Source organism: Pelmatolapia mariae, linkage group LG13 (genome assembly GCF_036321145.2).
Source record: "Pelmatolapia mariae isolate MD_Pm_ZW linkage group LG13, Pm_UMD_F_2, whole genome shotgun sequence".
Classification (NCBI taxonomy): domain Eukaryota; kingdom Metazoa; phylum Chordata; class Actinopteri; order Cichliformes; family Cichlidae; genus Pelmatolapia; species Pelmatolapia mariae.
The window spans coordinates 27,099,740-27,113,055 of NC_086238.1; the positions used below are offsets into that span (position 1 = coordinate 27,099,740).

The 13,316-nt window shown below is 44.3% G+C and overlaps 1 protein-coding gene across 1 annotated transcript in view; it reads left to right on the forward strand.

Annotated features, from left to right (window-relative positions):
- Nucleotides 1-6,960: 6,960 nt before the first annotated feature.
- LOC134639993 (peroxisomal membrane protein PEX13-like) overlaps nucleotides 6,961-13,316 on the forward strand; it is an 87,463-nt gene continuing 81,107 nt past the window's right edge. The window contains exon 1 of the mRNA XM_063491535.1: nucleotides 6,961-7,092. The gene's annotated coding sequence lies outside the window, so the exon portion shown is untranslated. The remainder of the gene's footprint in view (nucleotides 7,093-13,316) is intronic.

Genomic DNA, 13,316 nt, shown 5'->3' on the forward strand with positions numbered 1-13,316 from the left:
GCAATAACAGTAAGTGCAATACTCTTTTCCGGCATCGTTGTATTATACTCAATTGTATATAGCATTTGTATTCTATTGTTTTTGATTGTATATATATTTATTTTATTTTATTTTATTCTATTCTATTGTGTACAGTTTCTATTGATATCACACTCCATTCCAGTGTTTTTCTTTTTTCTAATTCTCCATGTAACTTTGCAGTGTCCACCGCTGTAACAAAACAAATTTCCCGCGCGTGGGACTAATGAAGGTTATCTTATCTTATCTTATGTAATTTGACATATTTTGTTGTTTTGTGTGTGTGTTTGTCTGTGTGAAGCTTTGATGTGTATCTGAAAAACACAATTTTGAAAACACTGGAAAAAGACCTCAAGACATTTTTTCCTTTACTTTCTATGCAAACAAAAATTCCCACCAAGGCTTTTTAGTGTGAAATTTACTGCGTATAGAAAATACCTGTGCCAGGTTGTCACCATCTAGTGGTGAACATGGCCTTACCACTACATCAGGTGAGTTTTTCACTGTGCACAGTGACACAAAACTCATTTAACAACACAAACTATTTTTAAAAAATGCATTTTAAAATGATGTAGGCAGATCAAGGCAATGTTATAGATTCAGTAAGAACTGAAGTTTATCGTAATCCTTCAAATATGCAGGGCGTCACACTAACACAGTTGCTTATGTCCAGCATAGCTCTGTTATTATCAATTGGATTCAAAGCGCGACCAGTTTAATGTCTTAAACTAAACTGGCATTGAAGTTTCAGTGAACTAAAGTGGTCAATAAAGAGATGCTGAAGAGCATGTTCATGCAAACATCGTCGGGTCTGCCGTGGTAAGTTTAATATGGGACTTCTGCTCCTGAACCTCTGCGCACAGCGTCTGCAAATCAGGGCGTCATGAAGTCACTTTCATCTACGCAGGACTGTAAGCTGTCGTCTGTGAGGCGTGAGTTGTGTTTGTTTGTAACACAGTTCATGGTGGAGAATAGCTGCTCACATACGTATGTGGATCTGAAGATCGACAGGACTCCAAATGCATATTTCTTCATGTTTATGTGTCGGGGATGGCATTCAATGTTTCAAACAAGGTTCTCAGTATCACTCCATTTGTGATTCTGAACAAGAGTGGCCTTCTGATGGGCAACATCTTCAAGATCCTCTGTCAAGCGTATGAATTTGGACACCCTCATATCTTTGTCAGCTATGTCAGCCAGCTCCAGCTCCAGATCAGGTTGACTTATACCTGAAAATCCAGTCACATTTAACAGGGATGGATCGATGGTCAGGGCTGTGACGGGGAAGGATAATGTGGGTTTTTCCTCTCTGAACTCGTGGAATTATTTCCCAAATAATTATGGTGTTTGCAGACTGCAAATGCTCTGAATTTATCACCTTGTGAGCTTGTTTGAACTCCCTTAAAGAGGGGAAGTGAAACAGTGTGCCTCTCTGTGAATCTCTGGCTAAAACTGTCAGTTTGCACTCAAACGCTAACACCTCCTCCAGCATGTGTAACGCTGTGCCTCCTCTCCCCTGCAGAGTTGTATTCAGCTTCTTCAGGTTCGCTGTAATGTCCACGAAGTGCAGCTTTTTCAGCCACTCTGGCTGTTCCAGCTCAGAAAAGGTGAGCCCTTTGCTGCTCATGAAAGTTTTCACCTCTCCCAGACATGCAGCAAAGCGTTTCAGCACCTCTCCTCTGGACACTCTGTTATACAGCAGGAGATCAGGGTAAATGCTCTCCACCTCATCCAGTATTGAACAGAACTGACTGGGATTTAAACCTTTTGCCATTATTTTATTGATGATCTGAATGACAACATTTATGACCTCTGTGCATTCTGGAGGAAAGGTTTGCGCACACAATGCCTCTTGGTGCAGGATGCAGTGAAACGTCAGCAGCTTTCTATCCAGTGACTTCTGCAGCCAGGCCACAAAGCCCCTGTGCCCTCCAGTCATACTTGGTGCCCCATCAGTAGCTACTGACACTAGGTGGCTTGTTTTTATTTCTTTGACTCTTAAACAATCATCACAGCCTCACAGATGTCCTCCCCCGTGTCTGGCATTTTAGTGCTATCAGCTCAATCATTTCTTGCTGTGGTCAGCAGAGTTCACATATCGCTAAAACAGCGCTATTTGTTCACTGTCACTTTTGTCTTTGGACTCATCACAGGCAATTGAGTACGCTGCAGCTGAACTGACGTCTTTAATTTGCTGTCTTGTGATATTTTCTGCCATTTTGATGGTTCTGTCTTTGATAGTCTTCGCAGAGAGAGGCATCGCTCTGATTTTCTGCACGGAGATTGTGCACTCTGGTTTTTAAAGTCAGCGAATAGGTGTTCTGAAATCTTAATGAATGATTCCTTCATATATACTCTGTCCGTCAACGGCTTCCCACGCCTGACTATTTCCTGAGCGGCCACAAAACTTGCATATGCAGACTTCATCCACTTCTTGAATTGATGTTTCCACAGATCAGCCTTCCAAATCACTTCCAAAAAGGCTTTTTTCCTCTCTTCTCCCTCTGGATATTTTTCAGCAAAGGCTGTGTTTTTATTTCGACATTTGACCTTTTATTGTTAGCCAGTCTCTCTCCACAAATTAGGCATACTGGTAGGCCACTCTCGTCAGAAGTAAATGCAAATGAATCTGCCCAGGCATCATTAAATGTTCTATTTTCTTCTGATATTTTTCTTTTCTTACATTTCTCCATACTTGGCCTACCCGAGGTTGAAAGTCTCGATAAATGCATGGCGTTTTGGCGGGTACACCGGCTTCCACGTTATGCGATGCTTATTTTGAGCAACAAAAATAATAAAATATAATTTTATTATATTTATTATATAACTTAATACTTATCATTAAATACTTATCAATTTAATGATAAGTATTAAATGGAAGTGTATTGTCCCAAGCCACGCGGAGCCGCAGTATAAGGATGAAAGAGCCACATGCGACCCCTGGTCTATACAGACAATAATCCCCTCACATTGCTCTCTTTGGCTCTCAGCGAAGGCGGTCGCACTTTTCTCCTCTCCTCTCCCTTATCTTCCCTGCTTCTTATGTCCTTGTCTCGTCTCATGTGTTTCTTTTCACTTCCCTGGAACAATCTCTCACAGTCTGTGTCTAAAACCAAAAGAGAAGTATGGATTTGATCAACTGGTCTCTGAATGCTATTGACACCCTTTTCTCAACGAGAAGTCTGGGCTCGGGAGAGCCTGAGTGCCCTGGAGGGACTTTCCCTGCTGGATACACGATGGATGGGTGGCAGAAGTGGAGGATCGTGTGCCTGGCGGGACTGTCGATCGAGGACGCTGAAGATATCTACCTATTCGGAACCATGATAACAGGGTTCTTGCTGATCGGAGCTGGCTTGGCCCTGGCTTATCGGAGAATTAAGAAAGCGGAACCGGCTGTTCAAACCCCCACAAGGCTGCCCGCTGGGATTGAATCGATGGGACAAGGTGCGGTTTCTCAGAAAGGGCTCACGGATGGCAGCATGGTAAAGAGCTTGGAAGCACTTGCGGATGCAGTGAATACTCAGAATAAGATCTCTGAGCGGATGATGGGACACATCAGGGAAGAATCCGCTCTGTTCAACACCTATGGGCGGAAGCTGGAAAACATCACGGATCAGTTGGCTGCGGTCGTGAGGTCTCAGAATCTGCTCTGTGAGCAAAAGACTGACAAGACCACGGAGTTAAAGGTAAACAACATCATGGAGAGACTGGCAGCTATCCAAAGGGAGATCGAGAGACCAGTGTCGGAGTGTTAAAACAGCTCGAAATTCTCATGAGTTGTTGTAAAAGAAAATCACAAAGAAAATCACCACCATAATACGGCTACCTCTCCGCCGCCAGCTGTGGGCTCAAGGCTGGAGCTGAACAAAAACTCCCTGATAACGACTGTGTTGAGTCTGTTCCTTCCCATTCCATGCAAGGCCACCTGGGTTGGCTGGAAGACTGTTTACTTAGCCTGGCAGGGCGAAGGACACTGTCTCAGCTGAACTATGGACACGCATACACATACACTTACACTGATAAGCAAACACTGATCCCCCTCCCTTTCCAAACACCTTCGATGCTTGTTTCCTGCGGGGGTAGACGGCGGGTCTGTGTGCCGCGCTGGAATGGTAGCGCTGTGCAGGATGACTGTTGTGTTTCCTCCTCATTACTCCTCACCCCTTACCCAACCCTGTGGCTTGTCACGTGCTCAAATGTTGTACTGTGGACATTTATGTGCTTTCTGTGCAGAGGAGTTTTTTTGTTTCCTGTTCTCATGCTGTCCTCCCACAGGTGCCCAGCATGAGTAGAGGTCTCTTTTTTTCCTCTTGTACTTTCCCATTGTTGTGTACTTTTCTGTGTTTTTCTGTAACGCTGCCGATCTCTGACCTGTATTCCCATGTGATGTCTATGTTGTGTGTGTAGGTCAGGGGGGGTTCTATTCCTCTGCGGGGCAACCTGCATATGGCCAATAAAGCATTCATTCATTCATTCATTCATTCATATGTGATGAGTACTGCAAAGCTGAATGCAGTAGGCCACCGCTGGGTAGGTGAGCTGGCAGATTTCAGGTTTGATGTCAAATACAGGCCGGGGAAGGTGAACATTGATGCAGACTCATTCTCTCGGAATCGCGCACTGCTGGCACGGTCTCTGCGCACAAAAAGAAAATCTAACCTGAATTGAAATTAAAATCAAAACTTTAACAATTCTGTTTTGCAGTGTTAGTCAGTAAGTGACTGGCTGCTCCCGTATGGGATTAGAACGATGCCGCCTTATCCCATAGTCCAGCCAATAATGCGATTCACATTCGTATATACGCTGCTAATGAACGTCGTCGACAGGCTATGACAGCGTCCTTATGTGCACCGGTGTTTTAGCTAGCAAAGCGGCGTGGCTGATGTGAAGTGAAGCCACGTTAATGACAACGTGTACAACCACTGGAGATGTGAGCAGGACAGACGGAACAATTGATGGAAAAAGTGTGGACTTTATACCAGTTTTTAAATTGTGTTGATAGGCCACGAAAACCAGAGTTATGATAAAAATATCTGCAATGTTTGGTTTTCTTCCTGAATACTAGCGTTGTTTATATTTACTGCGGGAAGAAACGGCGTTTTATAAGGAAACCACTCGAAAGCACTCTCCGCCTGTGAGCAAAACCAAAACCAAAAAACCCCTTTCCTATTGGTCGAAAAATGTACCATGTCGACCAATCAAATAATGATATGGCGGCATTTAGTTGTTTAGGAAGGGGGAAGTTTTAGGAGTGACGGCGACGTTTAGTGCAAATCTTGTGTAGTTAGTGTGTAGTGTAGTCAATAGTTTTGTTGTGTGTGTCAGAACAATGAGGCGACTACTGAGTGTTACCATGGTCACCACCCATCTTGAGGAGTTTGCCCCCTCACACATACTAATGTGCCACAAACAGGACTTTAATATCACCAACCATTCCCATTTTAGTACGGTGTATCCATATAAATGGCACACCCTGTAGTTAAATTTTCTTTGTACATTTCATTTATCCACCATCATACATTAAGCCAAGAAGAGGTCATTATACTAACAAGACAAATCAACGCTGGGCCAAAGTTCAGCACGTGGTTAAAGATTGTAATCCAGCCAGGGTGTAAATATCACTCAGCAGCCAGTCGTAGAGCTGAAGCAGGCAGTATCAACACATAAGTCTACTCTACCCGGCTTAAATCACAAGACCACCTCTGACCGAAAAGCTGTAGATTTTTCTTGTTTGCAAAAATCAATTCAGATTCACATTAATTCTGTTCACAGCTCCAACAACATGAGGAAGACGAGAGGGAGAAAAACAATTAGATTGAATTACAATTGGATGGAAGTCGAGGACAAGGAGAAGGAAGCTTAGGATGAGGAGGAAGAAAAGCAGCAGGAGCATCTTTAGGGATCTCTATGATGTCATTGAGGTTTGTTTCATTAATATTGTCCTCTCACAAAGAAAGATGACTTGTTTTAGTTCACCTACTTCCTGTATTAAATAGTGATGTGCAAAACGTTGTGGAAAACCACGGAGCAGGCACGTATAGTGCATCTGCAGGTAAATGAACATCAAATCTCTCAGACTAAAATCTGTATTATACTTTTAGTCTTAAAAACATATGTTGTATATTTATCACCCTTATGATAAAACCCATGTCAGCCATTGGTTTATGGACTCTGTATTTTGAAGCCTCAACATTTGCTTTATTGCTATTGCTATGTGGGTATTTGTTAGCCTTTTGGGACCATATTAGGTGGAGGGATCAGAATCTGGAGTTGTGCAAACTTCTGTTTCATTTAGCGTGTATCCATAAGATTTGTACAGCAGATCCAAGTTGTGCCTTGAAAACAGGAACGTTGTCTGCATAGAGGAGAACTTTAATAGCAGGCTTGTACAAAGTGAGGCTTTGTGCTCACATTTGCTGCAAACACTCATTTTAATTCTGTTACCCTGTTTTGATGCAGAATTCACGTGAAATCAGGCAAGAACTGGACTTGTTTTTTATAATGTGTTCTTGTGAATTGATTGTGTATCGCATACATTTGATTTGACTTTCTGCGAGGCAACAGTCGTCCGCTGGCCAAAAAGGTTTTCCAAATACCTTCACGTTATCAAGCCTGGATTTAGAAAAGAATAGCAAAAAAATCTGCACCTCCTGCTTCACATGCAATTTGTGTTCGTGTGTTCAGAGGCGGCGGTGAGAGGGGAAACCTCGGCTCACCCAGCTGGAGAGACTGACCAGGAAGAGTCGAACATTAACTCTGCTCTTCCAGGGCACCCTGCAGACTCGGCTGCTGGCATTGGTGAGGGAGTGCGGCCGCCGCTGTGATGACGCCAAACTGGAGTCCATCATAGGTTGACTGCAGGTATGCGAGTCAGACCTTCTGAGGATGGTTTCACTTTTCTCTCTTCTTTATAATTGACCCTTGTTTTCTCTCTCTCAGCTCCTTGTCTAAGAGTGGGAGGGATTTGAAGCACAAAGGGAGGAGCTTGTCGTTTGGTTGGCTGATATGGATGTCCACCTGAGTGCGGTTGACCAGCTGACAGGAAACACATGTGAAAAACTGAAACAACTGCAGGTGTGGGCTTGTTTTGATATGACATATATTTGATATGATACATACGTCAGAGACATTGTCCTAAACTGGACTAACAAAGAACCATGAGTCCAACATGAAACTTACCTTACATAACGTAAGGCTGAAGTTCATTGATAATTTTAATCAAAAACTTGTTGAAATATTTTTACAGATTATGCAAACATCTGCTGATGAAAATGTGTTGATTTATTCGTCTGTTATGAAGCAATTGCTATTTTTAATGTGTCTTTATCACTTTCTGATGTTTTATTAATTAAATAATACATGTATTAATTGTTGTGTTATCTATAGATATAGTATTCATATATATATTTATTTAAAGTATAGTAAAAATGTTTAATTATTACTGCTTAAATGACTAATATGTAACATGTATTAGTAGTGATGTGGTGCTGAGGGTTAAAATGCCTTTTTGTCTTTTGGTATATTATGAAATGACAATAAACCATTAATATATGTCTATGCTGTGCTCGTATTTATTTTATCCTACCTAAATTCAATTTATGATACATTTTATTTTGAAAGATTTAAAATGGTTCTTTAAAATGTTTTTTTTAAAGAACCATTTGAAGGAGCTTTTAAAAATGGTTCTCTAAAGAACCATTTTAAAAAAGGTTCTTTGAAAAACCATTAAAGGTTCTTCAATGAACGACTGAAAGAAATGGTTCTTCAAAGAACCATTGTTTGAAAGGTTCTTTGTGGCATCAGTCTAAAGAACCACTTTTGGTTTCAGTTGGCACCTTTATTTTTCTGAGTGTATATATATATATATATATATATATATAAATAATTCCCCACTCGCCCCTGTGGGCGGTTAATCCTTCAAGCTCGGGTCCTCTACCAGAGGCCTGGGAGCTTGAGGGTCCTGCGCAGTATCTTAGCTGTTCCTAGGACTGCGCTCTTCTGGACAGAGATCTCCGATGTTGTTCCCGGGATCTGCTGGAGCCACTCGCCTAGCTTGGGAGTCACCGCACCTAGTTCTCCGATTACCACGGGGACCACCGTCACCTTCACCCTCCACATCTTCTCGAGCTCTTCTCTGAGCCCTTGGTATTTCTCCAGCTTCTCGTGTTCCTTCTTCCTGATGTTGCTTCCTGACTGCTACCATTTTGTCTGTCTGTATCTGGAAGTCCCACAGGATCTTAGCTCGGTCATTCTCCATCACCCTTGGGGGCATCTCCCATTTTGACCTTGGGACTACCAGGTTATACTCGGCACAGATGTTCCTGTACACTATGCCGGCCACTTGGTTATGGCGTTCCATGTATGCCTTGCCTGCTAGCATCTTGCACCCTGCTGTTATGTGCTGGATTGTCTCAGGGGCATCTTTACACAGCCTGGGGTCTTGCCTGGTGTGATAGACCCCAGCCTCTATGGATCTTGTGCTCAGTGCTTGTTCCTGTGCTGCCATGATTAGTGCCTCCGTGCTCTCTTTCAGACCAGCTTTGTCCAGCCACTGGTAGGATTTCTGGATATCAGCCACCTCCGCTATCTGCCGGTGGTACATACCGTGCAGGGGCCTGTCCTTCCATGATGGTTCCTTGCCTTCCTCCTCTTTCTTGGGTTTCTGCTGCCTGAGGTATTCACTGAGCACGCTGTCAGTTGGGGCCATCTTCGTGATGTATTTGTGGATGTTCCTTGTCTCATCCTGGACTGTGGTGCTGACACTCACCAGTCCCCGGCCTCCTTCCTTCCACTTAGCGTACAGCCTCAGGATGCTGGACTTGGGGTGAAACCCTCCATGCATGGTAAGGAGCTTTCTTGTCTTTATGTCACTGGCTTCTATCTCCTCCTTTGGCCAGCCTATTACCCCAGCAGGGTACCTGATCACGGGCAGGGCGTATGTATATATATATATATATATGTGTGTGTGTGTGTGTGTATATAAAAAACACCCAGCACGCCCCTGCGGGCGGTTTATCCTTCAAGCTCGGGTCTTCTACCAGAGGCCTGGGAGCTTGAGGGTCCTGCGCAGTATCTTCGCTGTTCCTAGGACTGCGATCTTCTGGACAGAGATCTCCGATGTTGTTCCCGGGATCTGCTGGAGCCACTCGCCTAGCTTGGGAGTCACCGCACCTAGTGCTCCGATTACCACGGGGACCACCGTTACCTTCACCCTCCACATCCTCTCGAGCTCTTCTCTGAGCCCTTGGTATTTCTCCAGCTTCTCGTGTTCCTTCTTCCTGATATTGCTGTCATTCGGAACCGCTACATCGATCACTACAGCCGTCTTCTTCTGTTTGTCTACCACCACTATGTCCGGTTGGTTAGCCACCACCATTTTGTCCGTCTGTATCTGGAAGTCCCACAGGATCTTAGCTCGGTCATTCTCCATCACCCTTGGGGGCATCTCCCATTTTGAAATCGGGACTACCAGGTTATACTCGGCACAGATGTTCCTGTACACTATGCCGGCCACTTGGTTATGGCGTTCCATGTATGCCTTGCCTGCTAGCATCTTGCACCCTGCTGTTATGTGCTGGATTGTCTCAGGGGCATCTTTACACAGCCTGGGGTCTTGCCTGGTGTGATAGACCCCAGCCTCTATGGAACTTGTGCTCAGTGCTTGTTCCTGTGCTGCCATGATTAGTGCCTCCGTGCTGTCTTTCAGACCAGCTTTGTCCAGCCACTGGTAGGATTTCTGGATATCAGCCACCTCCGCTATCTGCCGGTGGTACATACCGTGCAGGGGCCTGTCCTTCCATGATGGTTCCTCGCCTTCCTCCTCTTTCTTGGGTTTCTGCTGCCTGAGGTATTCATATTATTATTGTGCAATCTACTGTACAATATAAAGCGCCTTGACGCGACTTTTGTTGTGATTTGGCGCTATATAAATAAAATTGAATTGAATTGAATTGAATTGAACTGAGCACGCTGTCAGTTGGGGCCATCTTCGTGATGTATTTGTGGATGTTCCTTGTCTCATCCTGGACTGTGGTGCTGACACTCACCAGTCCCCGGCCTCCTTCCTTCCACTTAGCGTACAGCCTCAGGATGCTGGACTTGGGGTGAAACCCTCCATGCATGGTAAGGGGCTTTCTTGTCTTTATGTCAGTGGCTTCTATCTCCTCCTTTGGCCAGCCTATTACCCCAGCAGGGTACCTGATCACGGGCAGGGCGTATGTATATATGTATATGTGTGTATATAAAAAACACCCAGCACGCCCCTGCGGGCGGTTTATCCTTCAAGCTCGGGTCCTCTACCAGAGGCCTGGGAGCTTGAGGGTCCTGCGCAGTATCTTCGCTGTTCCTAGGACTGCGATCTTCTGGACAGAGATCTCCGATGTTGTTCCCGGGATCTGCTGGAGCCACTCGCCTAGCTTGGGAGTCACCGCACCTAGTGCTCCGATTACCACGGGGACCACCGTTACCTTCACCCTCCACATCCTCTCGAGCTCTTCTCTGAGCCCTTGGTATTTCTCCAGCTTCTCGTGTTCCTTCTTCCTGATATTGCTGTCATTCGGAACCGCTACATCGATCACTACAGCCGTCGTCTTCTGTTTGTCTACCACCACTATGTCCGGTTGGTTAGCCACCACCATTTTGTCCGTCTGTATCTGGAAGTCCCACAGGATCTTAGCTCGGTCATTCTCCATCACCCTTGGGGGCATCTCCCATTTTGACCTCGGGACTTCCAGGTTATACTTGGCACAGATGTTCCTGTACACTATGCCGGCCACTTGGTTATGGCGTTCCATGTATGCCTTGCCTGCTAGCATCTTGCACCCTGCTGTTATGTGCTGGATTGTCTCTGGGGCATCTTTACACAGCCTGCACCTGGGGCCTTGCCTGGTGTGATAGACCCCAGCCTCTATGGATCTTGTACTCAGAGCTTGTTCTTGTGCTGCCATGATTAGTGCCTCTGTGCTGTCTTTCAGTCCAGCTTTGTCCAGCCACTGGTAGGATTTCTGGATATCAGCCACCTCCTCTATCTGCCGGTGGTACATACCGTGCAGGGGCCTGTCCTTCCATGATGGTTCCTCGTCTCCCTCCTCTTTCTTGGGTTTCTGCTGCCTGAGGTATTCACTGAGCACTCGGTCAGTTGGGGCCAGCAGCCTATCACTGGAGGGAAAACAGGTTAGTGTTGTCAGGGTGGCCTGTATGGGGTGGGAGCTGTTATCTGACAGAGATAACTACCTCCACTGGGTCAAGAGGGCATCCAAGAACAGAGCTAGTTTTCTTGATCAACCTGTTCAGTTTCTTCCTATCCCCAGCAGACCACACCATAAAACATGGACAATACCACCACAGAGTCCTAGAAGGTCTTCAGGAGCTCTCCCTGCTCCCTTCCAAAAGACTTCTCTGTTGCAAATACAACCGTCTCTATCCTTTTGTGTAGATGGACTCTCTGTTGTTACTCCAGATCAGTTTATTGGTTAGATCACTTATATGAGTCAGCTATCTTAATGCCCATTCTCTGGATGTTCACTGGTGTAGGTGGAGTCCACTACCTGCTCGCTGGTTTTCGGAGTGTTGATCTGGAAGTGGTTCTGCTGGCACCAGTTGACAAAGTCCTCAGTCAGTTCTCTGTATTCCCTGTTGTCCTGTTGTCAGTAAAGTACACCGTGAGGAGATGCTCTCATTGCCCAGTCATTATTTTAAAATAGAGATAGCCTACATAGTTCATACATATGCAAGACTATTATGAGCCAATTAGGAGAAAGCATTAAATGAGCTGTGGGCCACTGCTGGCACTGTCATCACATTGGAGGGTCACTTTAGTGTTTAAGTAGTATAAAAACAAACGAGAAAAACCCACAAATATTTCAGAAAATGTACGGTTTTGTTTGTTTGCCACTGAATAGTGTTGGAATAAAGTGTGAAAATTATGAAGGATTAAAATATTCCAAGAGCTCAAATTACTTCACCAAAACATGTTTCAATCATATTTTATCAACACAAATTGCACAGGTTTATTGAATATGAAGAACTTGTGTTAATTCAACTCAGTTGTTTAAGCTCCTGCCAAAGTAAAACATCTGTGTGCATTTAGTGTAATAAACTATTAAACCAGAATTACATATTAGGATTTAGCCAAGTGTTAGGATGTAATACAGAGTAGTATTTCTAGTAGGCTTGTTTTGATATGCCTGTTTTCATTTTATTTTCTAAATTTTAAAGAAGGCTTTAGAAAGGTCAAAATAAATCTTCTTTGAGGGCGTATCAGCTATTCTAACAGAATTCATTTTACCAATGCAAGGGTGCATTAGTACCTTGTAATACAACATATCTATTTCATAAAGGGCGAACACAAATTTCCAAAGAGACTTCCTGACAGCTGCCATTTTAAGTATAACCTCTGGTATGGGCACATTCAGTTTGCAGCAGCGGTGGCACCAAGATGGCAGCTTGAACGCTCGTGTTTTTTCAGGAGCTCCGAAAGACCGCAAAATTTGCTAAGGAACTTTATTCTCTTTCCACTCGAATTACAACTATGGATGCCCAAAAGGTTATTAAGAATGCAAAGCTGCAATTTGTGCCGTCAAACCCCAATGTTAAGACGTCTTCGCATGCTAAAGTCAGTGACCATGGCTATGCTAGCACTGAAGCTGCCAACGTGAGCCTAAACAAGCGAGAACGGGGAGCAGACTCTGCGCCGCCAACTCCATCAAAACAACCGCCGGAGGAGAAAAGAACAAAATCTTCAGAGAAGGAAGATGATATCTCCAATAAAACTATTTTTGAAGCCATTCTGGGACTTGAGAAGAAATTTGAAGTACAACTGGAAGATATCAAGGAACAAAACAGACAAAGTGCAGCTATGGTTGCCAGCTTGGCTAAGGCTGTGGAGTTTAATGCTGCAGAGATAGTTGATTGCAAACTGAAAGTTGTTAAACTGGCAAATGCGAATGAACAGCTGCTTAAAGAAAACGAAGACTTGAAAAGAAGAGTGAGAGAACAAGAGCGCTACCGAATGAGGTGGTGCTTAAAGCTGAAAGGGGTGAAGGAAGACAAAGACGAAAACATTAGAGTGAAGGTTTTGCAAACGCTTCAGAAGATTGCCCCTGACTTGAACTTAGAAGAGGCCGTTGATATTGTTCATCGCTTAGGGAAACGAGTTGATGGCAGAAACAGAAACATCATTATTTTATTCACACAAAGGCGAATCAAAGAAGAATTGTGGAGGCGCACCAAAGATTCTTCAATCTGCAAACAAGAAGGCATCAGCTTTGCAGAGATGTTGCCGCAGGAGGACATACAAG